Below are 12,840 nucleotides of genomic sequence, written 5' to 3'. Positions count from 1 at the left end.
AGGGTATTGGAATGATAGGGGTGGGAAATATATTGAAATGTCGGTATATCAGATTTATAGTATAGAAAAATATTGATACAGAATTTTTCGTATATAGCAATTTTTATTACGATATGATACCTTACTGGAAAATTTTAGTATGATGATAACAATATGAATTTACATATATCGCGGTACTGAATTTTCAGTGCATATCATAATTTATACATATAGTAATTAAATGTATTTTATAATATAAGTATTATATAAAGGTATAATGACATCGCGGTACATCATACCGATATTCGACATGCCATATAATTCCAGTATACAGAATTCGATACAACATATCGAAAAGGCAATGTAGGTAGGTATTAAAATTGGTCGTACCAAAAGACCGTACGCCGAAAATTTGTATGGCAAAGATATGATTTTTGTTCATACCGAATTTTCATTCCGGAATTTTGACCTACCCCACATTCCCCCACAATCATTTTAATTCCATAACAATATTTACAAATTATTTATCAAAACAATAATAATAGTAATAGGCCGAGTCTTAAAATTAAGACTATTATTGATATGTATAGTGTATAATATTTTCCTTTCGGCCCGAGGAAGATGACGGAGTAATAATATGTACTCCGTTTCCTTATATAGTTGAGTCATTTTTCCATTTCAGAAAGTTCTTTCATATATAATTGAGTCATTTTCATATACATGAGTAACTTTTTTCTCTGTCTTACTTTATTCTTTCTTGCTTTGTTATTTCTACTTTATTCACTTTTTACTTTATTATCTCTAAATTTTTCTCTTTTTTACTTTTTATCTATTTATTTAACACACTCAACATTCATTTTTAAAACTACGTACCGAAAAGTTTCTTTAACTATGAGGGAACGGAAGGAGTATTAAAATAGGTAATAATTCCCTTGGGCAATCAATCTTAATGATCGCCCATTTATTAAAATAAAGGTAGTAACTAGTAAGGGTTGAGTAAATAGAGTCGAACACAGTATTATGAAATTCAACTACATCTCGCTATCTTCTACATCCATATCTTTCATAACATTAATTCATGCAATCATCCCAACTACCACCTTCCATAATTTTTGTTCCTTAATTTCTAGATAATATTTACTCCTTAATTAAGTGATTATAATGACATGACATAAACAAATTGATTTACATTGAAAAATACTCGAAAGATCATTATATTGATATACATTGAAACACTCTATAACATGTTTTTTAGGATTAAAACTTTATATATATATGAATACTCTAGCTAGTTATGAAATATAATTCGTAATCACAAGTTATTAAGCTCTCTAATTATAAATTACTAAATTAATCAAAATAATTAATTATAAACTCAGTTATAATACTTGGATTGCGGAGTACTACTACTTGCAGCTGGCAATTTTAAAATATAACTTCGTGACAAGGTGTGATCAATTGCTAAATCTTCTTAAATTGCTAATTTGCTAACTCATCAACGCAGTGTATTAAAAATGTCAACACAACGACATTAATATGTCAACATAAATTCAATTGACATACTTATGTCTTTGGGTCATAAGTATGCCATTTAAATTTGTCTAAAGATATTAATGTCGTCGTGTTGACATTTTTAATATATTGCGTTGATGCGTCAGCAAGTTAGCAATTTAAGAAAAAATAACAATGGATCGTACCCCACTTCGTGATAGTATTACATGTTTTTTCTCTATATTTTTTTTAAATATCGAATATACCTATATGCATAAGGGTTGAGTAACAATGGATCGTACCCCACTTCGTGATATGTGATGTTGTTACATGGAGTATATTTTATGTGAACGTAATTTGTAAGCATCGTTCTCTGTACTTAATTATCTTTTTGTTTGGGTAAGGGTAACTATCACTTTAAAACCCAAACTATTTTGCTTTATCAATTATAGAGTCGTGATCAATATCGAACCATTCTTAAAAACCGAACTAGAGATTAAATTTGGGCCACTCATGTTTCTTAATCTTATGGTTCTGATTAATTTACAATTAATTTAATATTTCATTATATGAAAACGTTTTTTATTTATTTTATTTTTTTAAATTTTTAAATTTTTTTTAATTTTTTTTTTTTATTTGATAAAAACTTGCTGGAGTAAATAATGAACTATATTCACTACATAATGAACTAAATGAATGTATGTTATGAAGTAATTTTTCGCATTCATTTTATACTGAATTTACTTCAACTGAAAGATAATTATGTCATAACACATTATGAAGTAATAAACTAATGAAATGAAGTACTAAACTAATGAAATGAAGTAATAACATGACTAAATGAAGTAATAAACTAACGGAATGAAGTACTAAACTAATAGAATGAAGTAATAATATGACTAAATGAAGTAATAAACTAACGAAATGAAGTAATAAACTAATAGAATGAAGTAATAGCATGAATAAAATGAAGTAATAAACTAACGGAATGAAATAATAGCACGACTGAATGTAGTAATAAGTTCATAACGTATTTCATTTAGTTCATTATGTAGTGAATATAGTTCATTATTTACTCTAGCAAGTTTTTATCGAATAAAAAAAATTAAAAAAAAAATAAAATAAAAAAAAATAAATAAAATAAATTAAAATTTTTTTAAAAAAATAAATATAAATTAAAATTAAAATAAAAAAGTTTTTATTAAATAAAATAGTAAATTAATTGTATATTAATCCTAACCACAAGATTAAGAAAATAGATAATCTTAATTTGGTCTCTAGTTTTGTCTTTAAGAATGGATTTGTGGTTAATAGGAATCATCAATTATATCGTCAACTATTACAATTAATTTTGTTAACCCAAAACTGTTGATTTTGCATAGATTGTACCCCTCATCCCTTTTTCAATCCTTAATACATATATGCACTAGACTACTAGTAGTATATTCGTGACTTATAATTGTCACGATCACATAATTAAGTAAAATTCTAAACGGTTGCTACGAGCTTCCATATTTATGATTCAAATTGTGACTAATAATGGAAGAAAAATCGCACACGCTAAATTCACAATTAGTTAACATAAATACCAAGTAATATAAAATACGAAGATGTATTCCCTAAATAATTCCCTATGTTTCCAAGAATATAAACATACATCCCTTTCCCTACTAATAACATAAGGAAACTTGTAGAATCTTACACTAAAAAAAATGAAAGGTCGAATTTTGAAACACGGCTATATATAGGCAAGCATCCTCTCAAAGTTTTACATTGAATTAAGAAGAGAAAAAAGGAAAAAGAAAAACATGACGGCCGGAGCAGCAGTGCCAAACTCTGTTGTCCCAAACGGCGCCGTTTTGAGAGATGATGTGAAGAAGCAGAAGGAGTATGTGTTCACGATGCCTCTTCACTACCCGAGGTACTCCAAATCCGACTACGACAAGATGCCCGAGTGGCAACTCGACCGTCTTCTTGCCGAATACGGGCTTCCCGTCATCGGAGATGTTAATCACAAGAGGAACTTCGCCATCGGAGCTTTCCTTTGGCCAAGTCAATATTAAATTAGTTACCTACACTTTTTTTTGCCACTATTTATCAGTTTTATATAGTATGCTTGTTTTGCGACTATAAATTTAATTATCAAGTTTATTTTGTTGGGCGTGTATAGTATTTGTGTTTGTGATTTTAACTAGAATGTTTCTTATGTGATGATACATATAATGTGGTGATATGATTTTAATTAAGTATTGCAGTGTAACAATTTTTAATCTTTGTTGCTAAACATAATCAATTTGTATTACCATAGGAGATATTGCATGTTAATTAGGACGAAAAATGAGAATAAACTTTGCATGTACATTCATTCAGAGGGATGTGAACGTGTAATTCTATAAAATAAATGTTACCCTTTTCAAAGACAAAAAAATTAAAATTAAATGACAAATAGTTTAACGAGATATTAGTCCGTAAAACCATGAACGTTGGTCAAAATTTGGTATTTCCCTTGAACTTTAAAATTGGTCTAAAATATCATAAACTTTGCACTTTATTTGATATTTTCCACGGCATGTCTATCACCATATTTGACTAACTTACGATATTTTTTTTTCTTTTATCGTACTTGACACAATTAAATCAATGTATTTTTCTACATGACTTTTTATCATACTTGTTATGAACTTAAAAAATGGTTTAAAATATCATAAAACGTATCACGGTTGCCCATGTAAAATAAGATTTTGATGAAAACATCTTGTTTGGGAAATACCAAACAAAGTTCAAAGTTTGTGATATTTCACGCCAATTTTAAAGTATTTTAATTATTGGATTATAATCTTTTTTATTAAAACTAACCCTTCAGAACAAATCAAACGAGCAACTTATATATAGAGAAGTGCTATACACATGTTGGGCTTTTTATATACAATGCAATTCTTAGGAGCAATTGGTAACATGTTTGTAATATGAAAAGATGCGTTGTGTTGTTGTGTCTCATAAGAATTAGATTTAGAACCCATAAAATTAGAGGAATTCTAGTCATATTCGAATTTTGCTTTATCATATATGCTTCGATCCAAATTTTGGAAATAATGAATGCAACAACCTTCATCTCTCGTTCAAAAAAGAATATATGCTCTAGCATGGCTTCCTACCATGACTCAGAGGATTCAGAGCTGTCACCCAACTCATCGAATCGAACTACTTAAATCGTCAATGTAAATATGTAATTGTCTAGTAAAATATCGAGCCACCATTGTTAGATAAACTCTAGTATTATTTTGGAATTCTAATAAATTATTTTGATAGAGTAACTATAGGATGGATTAGGCATATCTCATTATTGTAACAATGATGGGAATTTGTCTTTGAAATTTAAGCATGTGGATATATATGATGCAATTGCAAGGATGAAGACATAGACGTAACAAAAAAAGTCTTATCAAAGATTCAAAATCATGTTATCCAACAATCATTTATTGTAACAAAGGTTGCCACCATTCATGCATATGTGTAGTTCCTAAAACCATCAAATCCGGTCCCTCATTTATTACTCACTATTTCTGCCTTGCTGCTCATGCAATTCTTTGAGATCATGAATTGGAATACCACTTGTTATTAATATTTTAAGGAAGCCCTATTATTTTATTTTTAAAAAATTCAGAACCACTATTCTTGTTGAAATTTATTTTGAGGTACGTGTCTATGGCGGCTACATTCACGAATTGAATTATTCATATGTATACGTTGCAGACTACATGGATTCTCGTTAGTTGCAAAATTTCTTATTAAAAAAAATGAGATAAGAGCATTCTCAATAAATATTTATCATATTTTAACGGCCTCCTCTTTTTTTATACTCCAAATAATAAACATACTAGAAAGTAGGAGTATGTTTTATGTTCTCTAAAGTGGAAAATATTATACTTCCTCCGTCTCATTAAATATGCAATATTTCGAAATCGGTACGAATTTTTATGTAGTGTTGTTTTGTGAGTTAACGAAGAGAGAGTAAAGTAAAAGAGATGGGAAAAATAAAGATAGAGATATTTCTATTTTATGACACGTTTCATTTTTAATGGGACAATTCAAAAAGAAAAACGTTTTATTTTTAATGGGATAGAGGGAGTACATACTAGAGAGAAATGGAGAAAAAAAGTAAAATCCCAAATAATAAACATATTTTTCTTAATCAACATGCTAAAAAGAAATGCTTCGGTTATGGTGGAACGAAGAAAGTAATACTCCCTCCGTCCCACAAGAATATGGACCTTTTCCTTTTTAGTTCGTCGCACAAAAACATGTACTTTCTAATTTTGGAAGTCTTCTCTCTAATGATGTGCGACCCGTTCTCCACTAATAATACTTTTTCTCTCTACCTTTCTCTTACTTTACCAATTTTATATTAAAACTCGTGTCGAACCCAAAGTGCATATTCTTTAGGGATGGAGGGAGAACAATTCTAGACTTAGATAATTTTTTATTTTGACAGTGTCTCACAAATCATATAAAAGAATTACTAGTACTATTCAAATTTTGTGCGACAAGCTCGACCTTAGGTTGACGCTTGGCTGCATTTGATAAGCTAGGAAACATTTTTGTACAGAAAAATCAATAATAGCCCGTTATTTACAATTCGAACTCCGACCTATTGGATAGAGAAAAACAATCTTAAATTCTTAACAACTAAGCTACATTTCATTGTCAAGCTAAAAATCATTTCTCAAGTAACAGAACGATGACAATATAACAATATTAAATGGTCTTATGCATCAAAAAATTAGACTGAATTCATTTATCCAAAAGTCAGTTGATTATTGAGAATACAGACAAAAGCAAAGGATACAACAATAGATTTCTGGGGTCACTGATAATTTGAATACTCGCTCGCTTTTACCCTGGATTACTGTGGAGATAGAGCAATTTGATAAAACTGCAAAATCTAGTACAATTCATTAGCATTACAAGCACGAGTGGTAGTTTGTTTCTGCTTAGTGAGACATATTCAACAGTCCCCAAGCAACAATTGTTTATGCTGATGTTGCAAAAATTGTGAATGACAAAATATTTTGGATCAAGAGGGAGAATGTGCCAGGTTCACGGTCGTGCCAGCTTCCTTGAATATCAAGTTTGCTTCTTCCCACTTGAATCTGCTTGTTCCCTCGTCTCTTCTGCGAGGGAGAACTTCTTCACTTTCTAAGGAAAACAAGGGTTACAAGAAAGAGATATGATTAAAACAGTGATATGGTTGAAGTTTTCATGAGAAACTACATATGCAAAAAACATATAAACAGCTAATGGAAGTGGTGTAAATGTTATGCTGTATACACGGGTTTAGTCATGGATAAATGATCAATCAATACTTATCCTCATAGATAACCTTTGGTTGTGAAGTAAGAGGAGGATTAGTGGATGTCGGTTGCATTGCAATTGTTCTACTTTTAGTTTAACTATAGGATGTTATAGAGTCAGTCAATTTTCAAGACTTGACCAGAACTCACATACATATCTTCATATAACTAGTTTCAGATCCTAAAGGATGAAGTCTTTTATCATGAATGATACTTGGACATTTTAAGATTCTCTCCTACATACTACTATGAAGCAATTCACAAAATACAATTGACTTGACGAGATTATTTGACCAATACAATAAGAACATATTTGATCCTCCGTTTCAGTCAGAAAAGGTTAAAACTGAATCCAAGACTATACCTTATTAACCAGCGCATAATTTGAACACCATTCAAAACATAATCCAGGTTGAGCAGCATATATTAGCCACTCGAACAATACACAAAATTGAGGTCTTTAAATTAAATATTTGTTACGATTATCCAATAAACAAAAAACCCAAAGAGTCGAGAGTTCAAGAAAATTAATTCTCAGGCTTAATAAGTTTCCTAATAAAAGCAGATATCGGCGAGAATTCAGAAGAAGATGACTTCAAACCATCCCAAGCTTACGTTGAGGAATAGAGGCATGGAGTATCATTTAGCAAGGAGTAAGATGTTCAAAATTCGGGCAGCCGGTTAGACCAAGCACCTCAGTAATGGGAAGAAGACTATAGCATAAATGTCTGGTAATATATTGAAACAACTGGTGAACTAGGCAAGGAAAGAAAGACAATGGTTTATTTATACATATACATTGGTTGGAGAGGCAAGCATCGCACCCAACAAAAGATGTTTACGGAAAACAGCTCCCAGTAAAAAACTACTAGCAATGACATCTTCATATAACACTAACATGTAGTAACTGGTTTCTTAGACCACTCTACAACTTTCTTTAAGATTCACAGAATCAAGTTTGATAACAATAGCTCAGGTAGTAAATAGTTGGTATAGGCGGTAATTACAATTCCACAACTAGTGTCCATTTTGAGCAACCAAAAATAGCAATTGACCTGAGTTTCATCTACAAATTCCAGCTTGGCCATCAAACTACAGTAACTAATCACAGAAATACGATTGGGTTTGAAATTCTTTCGTGCCAAGAGAAATTGCATTCATATTCAAAATCATTGCTGAATATACCTTATTAATGACGCATTGGCGCAAGGTTTGAAGGAGGGAAAGGCATTTTTCTTGGTCGAAGGGCGATTGAGCAACGCAATTGAGAAGATCGATGGATTCTTTCCCACACACCGCCTGCTGCTGATTTAGAGATGAGTCCATGATTTTGATTTCGGAGTTGAGGTTCTAGGGTTTAAGCGATTGTGATTTGGGGTTTTAGAATGTAGGAGGTGATTGAATTCTAGTAGAATCCAAACCGGACCACTTTATTTCATCAAATATTAGAAGGAAAAGAAAAATAATATCCATACCAATATCTTTTGCCAAAATTCAATATTTACGATAAACTATAAATTTTGTCTAAAAGAGCAAGTACCTAGTCTTTATAGTGAATTTTCCATATAGTCGGTATTTTTCTCAATTAATAGGAAATTCACTATAAGGGATAAATTAATTTTATTGAGTCTCCTATTTAAAATATTTGCTACACACACTAAATATATATTTTGCAAGTAATATTAATTAGATGAATGAATAAACTAACTTAATATTTAAAATTATGGTAAAACAAGTACTTCTATAAAATAATTAATCACACACATTCCACATAACACAAAAATTATATATGAAGTAAATACGTTTAAAATAAGAATTTTTATGTGTGAAAATGATAAATATTAATTAAAAAGTTATTGATTCATAATATCACAAACTTTGACCTAATTTGATATTTCCCATGAAATTAAATTTTGTTAGCAAAATCATAAACCAATTTCTTGTAGTGAATTTCTATAAAACGTAATGATTAAATATCTATATTATTTTATTATTTCATTTTATCTAGTAATTAGGTTATCAATTAGTATACTGCGAGTGCGGAGTACTTTTTTCTTTTTTATCATTGTGATTATTGTTATTATGTTAGACAGACGTAATTCCAGCCATTTAAATTGTTGATTATAAAAAAGATGGATAGGTGATTTAAGTAAAAAAAGAAAAGTGCCTCATTAAATTTGGAAGCATTCACAAATCACAAACTCGTTGATTGATAATTGGGCTTAAAACATTAAATAACATTGAATTGGGCTGTCACGTAAAAATATTTTCTGAAAATAAGCCCGTTGGAAAGAACTCAAATATATATGGGCGATTCGGTTTATTCTAGCTTATTAATATAGTTATAGATATACATTTCTTTTTTCCACAAAAACTTATGCGAGCTCTCTTTAGCAATACATTAATATTAAATTAGTATTTTTTTGGTTTAAAATAGTATTACTATAATTAATTATTATTATTATTATAGATAAACGTAATAATAGCAATTTACATTATGAAATTGAGTAAAGGTCAATTTTGATCCTAAACATATCATCAACATAATAAACAAGTATTTAGAGTATTCATTACAACACAACCATCCTCACAAATAGACAACATGACTATGGCAAACACCCTTCCATTTATTCTTCTTCTTCAATGGGACAGATGTTGAGGCATCAATTTTAGAGGTGGCTGAATTGGGGAAAGATCAAAATTTCAAAATTTTAACTCTCCACTTATTTCTTCTCTTTCTTTCTTAAGAACCCTAATTTATGCAACACCACCATAAATTGTCCGACCCATCCGATATGGCCGAGCCAAGGTGCAGTAGGGGTTCCGGCAATGGCGGCGGCTAGTGGTCATGGTCGGAAGTACTCCACGGTCATGGAAAATTGAACGGCGGAGCTCCACGGTCATGGTCGGAAGAACTAGGGTTCGTCATCGTCCTCTCTGCGTCGTCTTCTTCCTCAGGGCCAACAAGATAAAATCGGCGGCTTCGACGGTGTTGTAGGTTGGAATTCGACCTAGGGTTTTTGTGGTTTTTGTGTGGAGAGAAAGAGGAGAGATAGGTAGAAGATAGAGTTGGAGAGTTGGGACTTGGGAGAGAGTCGATCCATTTCCAAGTATTTGGAGTGTAGTGTGAAGGAATATTTTTGAATTAGAAATAGAAAAGAAATTAAAAAAGTCTTAAAAAATAATTTAATTAGAAAAATAATTATCAAAATAATTAGATGACTAATAATCCGAGATTAAGCTTAATCGGGTCAAAATTTCACTAATTGACGGTTGACCGTCAAAACTTGACGGAGCCGTAAAAAATGGACGTAAATGACACAAATTTCATATGTTATGGACCCCTTTTTCAAAAAGTGAATATTTTGGATCAAATTGGTATTTCGGCTATATGTATAGGACCAAAATTGACCTTTACTCTATGAAATTTGATAAAATTCTGATTTGTCCATGAATTTTGAAAATAGAATATTAAATCAGAAAGTTCAATTTTTCTTAATTGTATCATGCACAAATGACACATCTTTTGGCGAGGTAAAATATTTCAATAAAATAAGTAGAGAAATAAGAAAAAAAATTAATATAAAAGAAAAAAAAATACTTACTTTATTGAAACACGTCGTTTTCAATATCGTTAAAAGACGATATTTTATACATGAATATTACGAGACAATTGAAAAAACTGAAACTTCATGATTTAATAGTCCAGCTTAAGTTCATGGGATAATCACAAAAGTCACTTCTTATCTTCTCGAACTCCCAGTTAGGTTTAAAATCTTGGATTGTCATTTTATTGTAATATCCCAAATCATCCACACAATTGCGTTGAATTTGGAAGCCCACAAGCACTTATCAAATTTTTTGAATGGAGTATCAATTTCAAGAAAGACGTGTCTTTGAATCTTTTCGAAGATGTAATGATATATCCCAATATTTAGACATGTCTTTGTATCTTTTAGAAGATATAATGATCTATCCCAATATTAATAGTATATCAAAAGATTGCTTGAAAAATTGCAATAGTAATCGGTAAACAATTTAAGAAAAATAGTTTGTGAATATTAATAGAAGAGTTTCGATAGATATAAGTAGTAGTAATAGTGGTAGTAAAGGTTCTGTTTTCTCTGATAACATTTTTTTATAAATAAAATGTACACCTACTTCTAAGTAGAGATATAAAGTAAAAGTATACCATAAGATTGATGCTTTAGAAAATTGTGTACTTTTAATAGTCCAAATATATAACACCGTTGTGATTTTTTTTTTTTTTTTTTGACGATTCAAGTGAGAACACGAAGGGTGAATGCATATCTTACCGTATGGAAAAGTGAAGGAGGCCCCAAAACCCATTCTCTGAGAATGTCATACCTTATATATACTCATATATCGTGGAGGCGAAAACTCGCCCTCTTCCACGATATCTATGCAAATTATTAACTTTTCTTACCGTGCAACTTTCCTAACCCAATTCAAATAGAAAATTTTCAGCAGATTTTGATCTTACTTAGTTTATTATGTGCTTAATAGAATAAAATATAATACCTCATAGATTTGTTGGATTTGAAAAAGACTTGTCATGTGAAATTAGCACCAATATTAAAATTTGTACTACCTCTGTCCCTGAAAATTTGATACATATATCCCTGAAAATTTAATACATTTCATTTTTACTATTTTTGGTAGTGGACCCCATATTCCACTAACTCATTCATACTCGCATTTTATTATAAAACTAATACTTTAAAAGTAGGACCCACATCCCACCAACTTTTTCAATTCACTTTCCATTACATTTCTTAAAACTCGTGTCGGGTCAAAGTGTAGCAAATTTTGGGGGACGGAGGTAGTATTTTTTAAGATCATTGGCAAATTTTGATATGCAAGAATTTGTATAAAACTTATGCAACTTTTAAGTCAAATAGTAGTACTATGATGACGAAAAATAGTAAATAGACCTGATGAAACAAAGATTTATTAAAAGTTCAATGTCTTGTAGATGTATTTTGCCAAATATAAAATCTACTAATTTGGTCATTGTTGTTTCTACTTCTACCTTCACGTGGCTGCTACCAATTAAATATTCCGTGATGAATGTTTCCTATAACACAAAAGACCAAAAATAGTTTATACCATGACATTTGACCTTTTTTACAAAATATTTACAACTTACTAAAAAATATAAAAATATCTAATCTTTAATTTTCAAATTTACTCTAATAATTCTTTTAGAGTTTGGGGCATTGAATCAGTTGTAAACCACCCAATTACGGGTACCCAACCTTCAAACACTAAATTCAAATTGTTAGAAAATAGTAAGACTCATTTTTTTTCTTCTTAAAATTGTCACTGTAACCTATAGTGAAGAACTTCTCAAAATATGATTTATGGATTTGCAGATAATATTGAAATATACTACTAAGTTTAGGAAGGGTTTGTGACTTTGTGTAGGTGCAAATGTATGCCCTCTTAGAAAAAAAGATAGAGAGGACCACAGCCATCACTAAGCATTAGACAAGTGTAAAAACATGTCTTCTAACAGGGCCAACGGCATAATCTCCCCATGATTTTGTAAGCAAAATTAATAATTCCTTTGTCATGTACGAATGCGATGTTTTTCTATATACTCCAAATATTTATAAATTCTAATATTTTACCTATTTATATTGATAATCTAGAACATGAAGATTATGAAATCGTATAACATGAATAATTGGTAATTTTTTAATTATAGAACTATTTGAAGCACCTTCTTAAGAAGCTACTTTGAAAAAGATAGTTCCTTAGATATAATAAAAATTATTCTTTGGGGGTACATTATTATTATTATTTGGCTATTAAGTACGTATATTATATTATGTATCTATTTATCCCCACCACTAACAAACAAATCTACTACTACTAATTTTTATGTAGCCAGCCTATAAAAAGTCAGTTGGGCTTTTGACGTTTTAAGATAATATATAAGCTCAATAGCGTATTAATCATATGAAATATTGAATAAAAAATAGAGAGACAGTAA

The sequence above is a fragment of the Salvia hispanica genome, chromosome 3 (assembly GCF_023119035.1).
Source record: "Salvia hispanica cultivar TCC Black 2014 chromosome 3, UniMelb_Shisp_WGS_1.0, whole genome shotgun sequence".
Taxonomy (NCBI): domain Eukaryota; kingdom Viridiplantae; phylum Streptophyta; class Magnoliopsida; order Lamiales; family Lamiaceae; genus Salvia; species Salvia hispanica.
The sequence above is the reverse complement of the archived record's forward strand: the minus strand, read 5'-3'. Positions refer to the sequence as shown.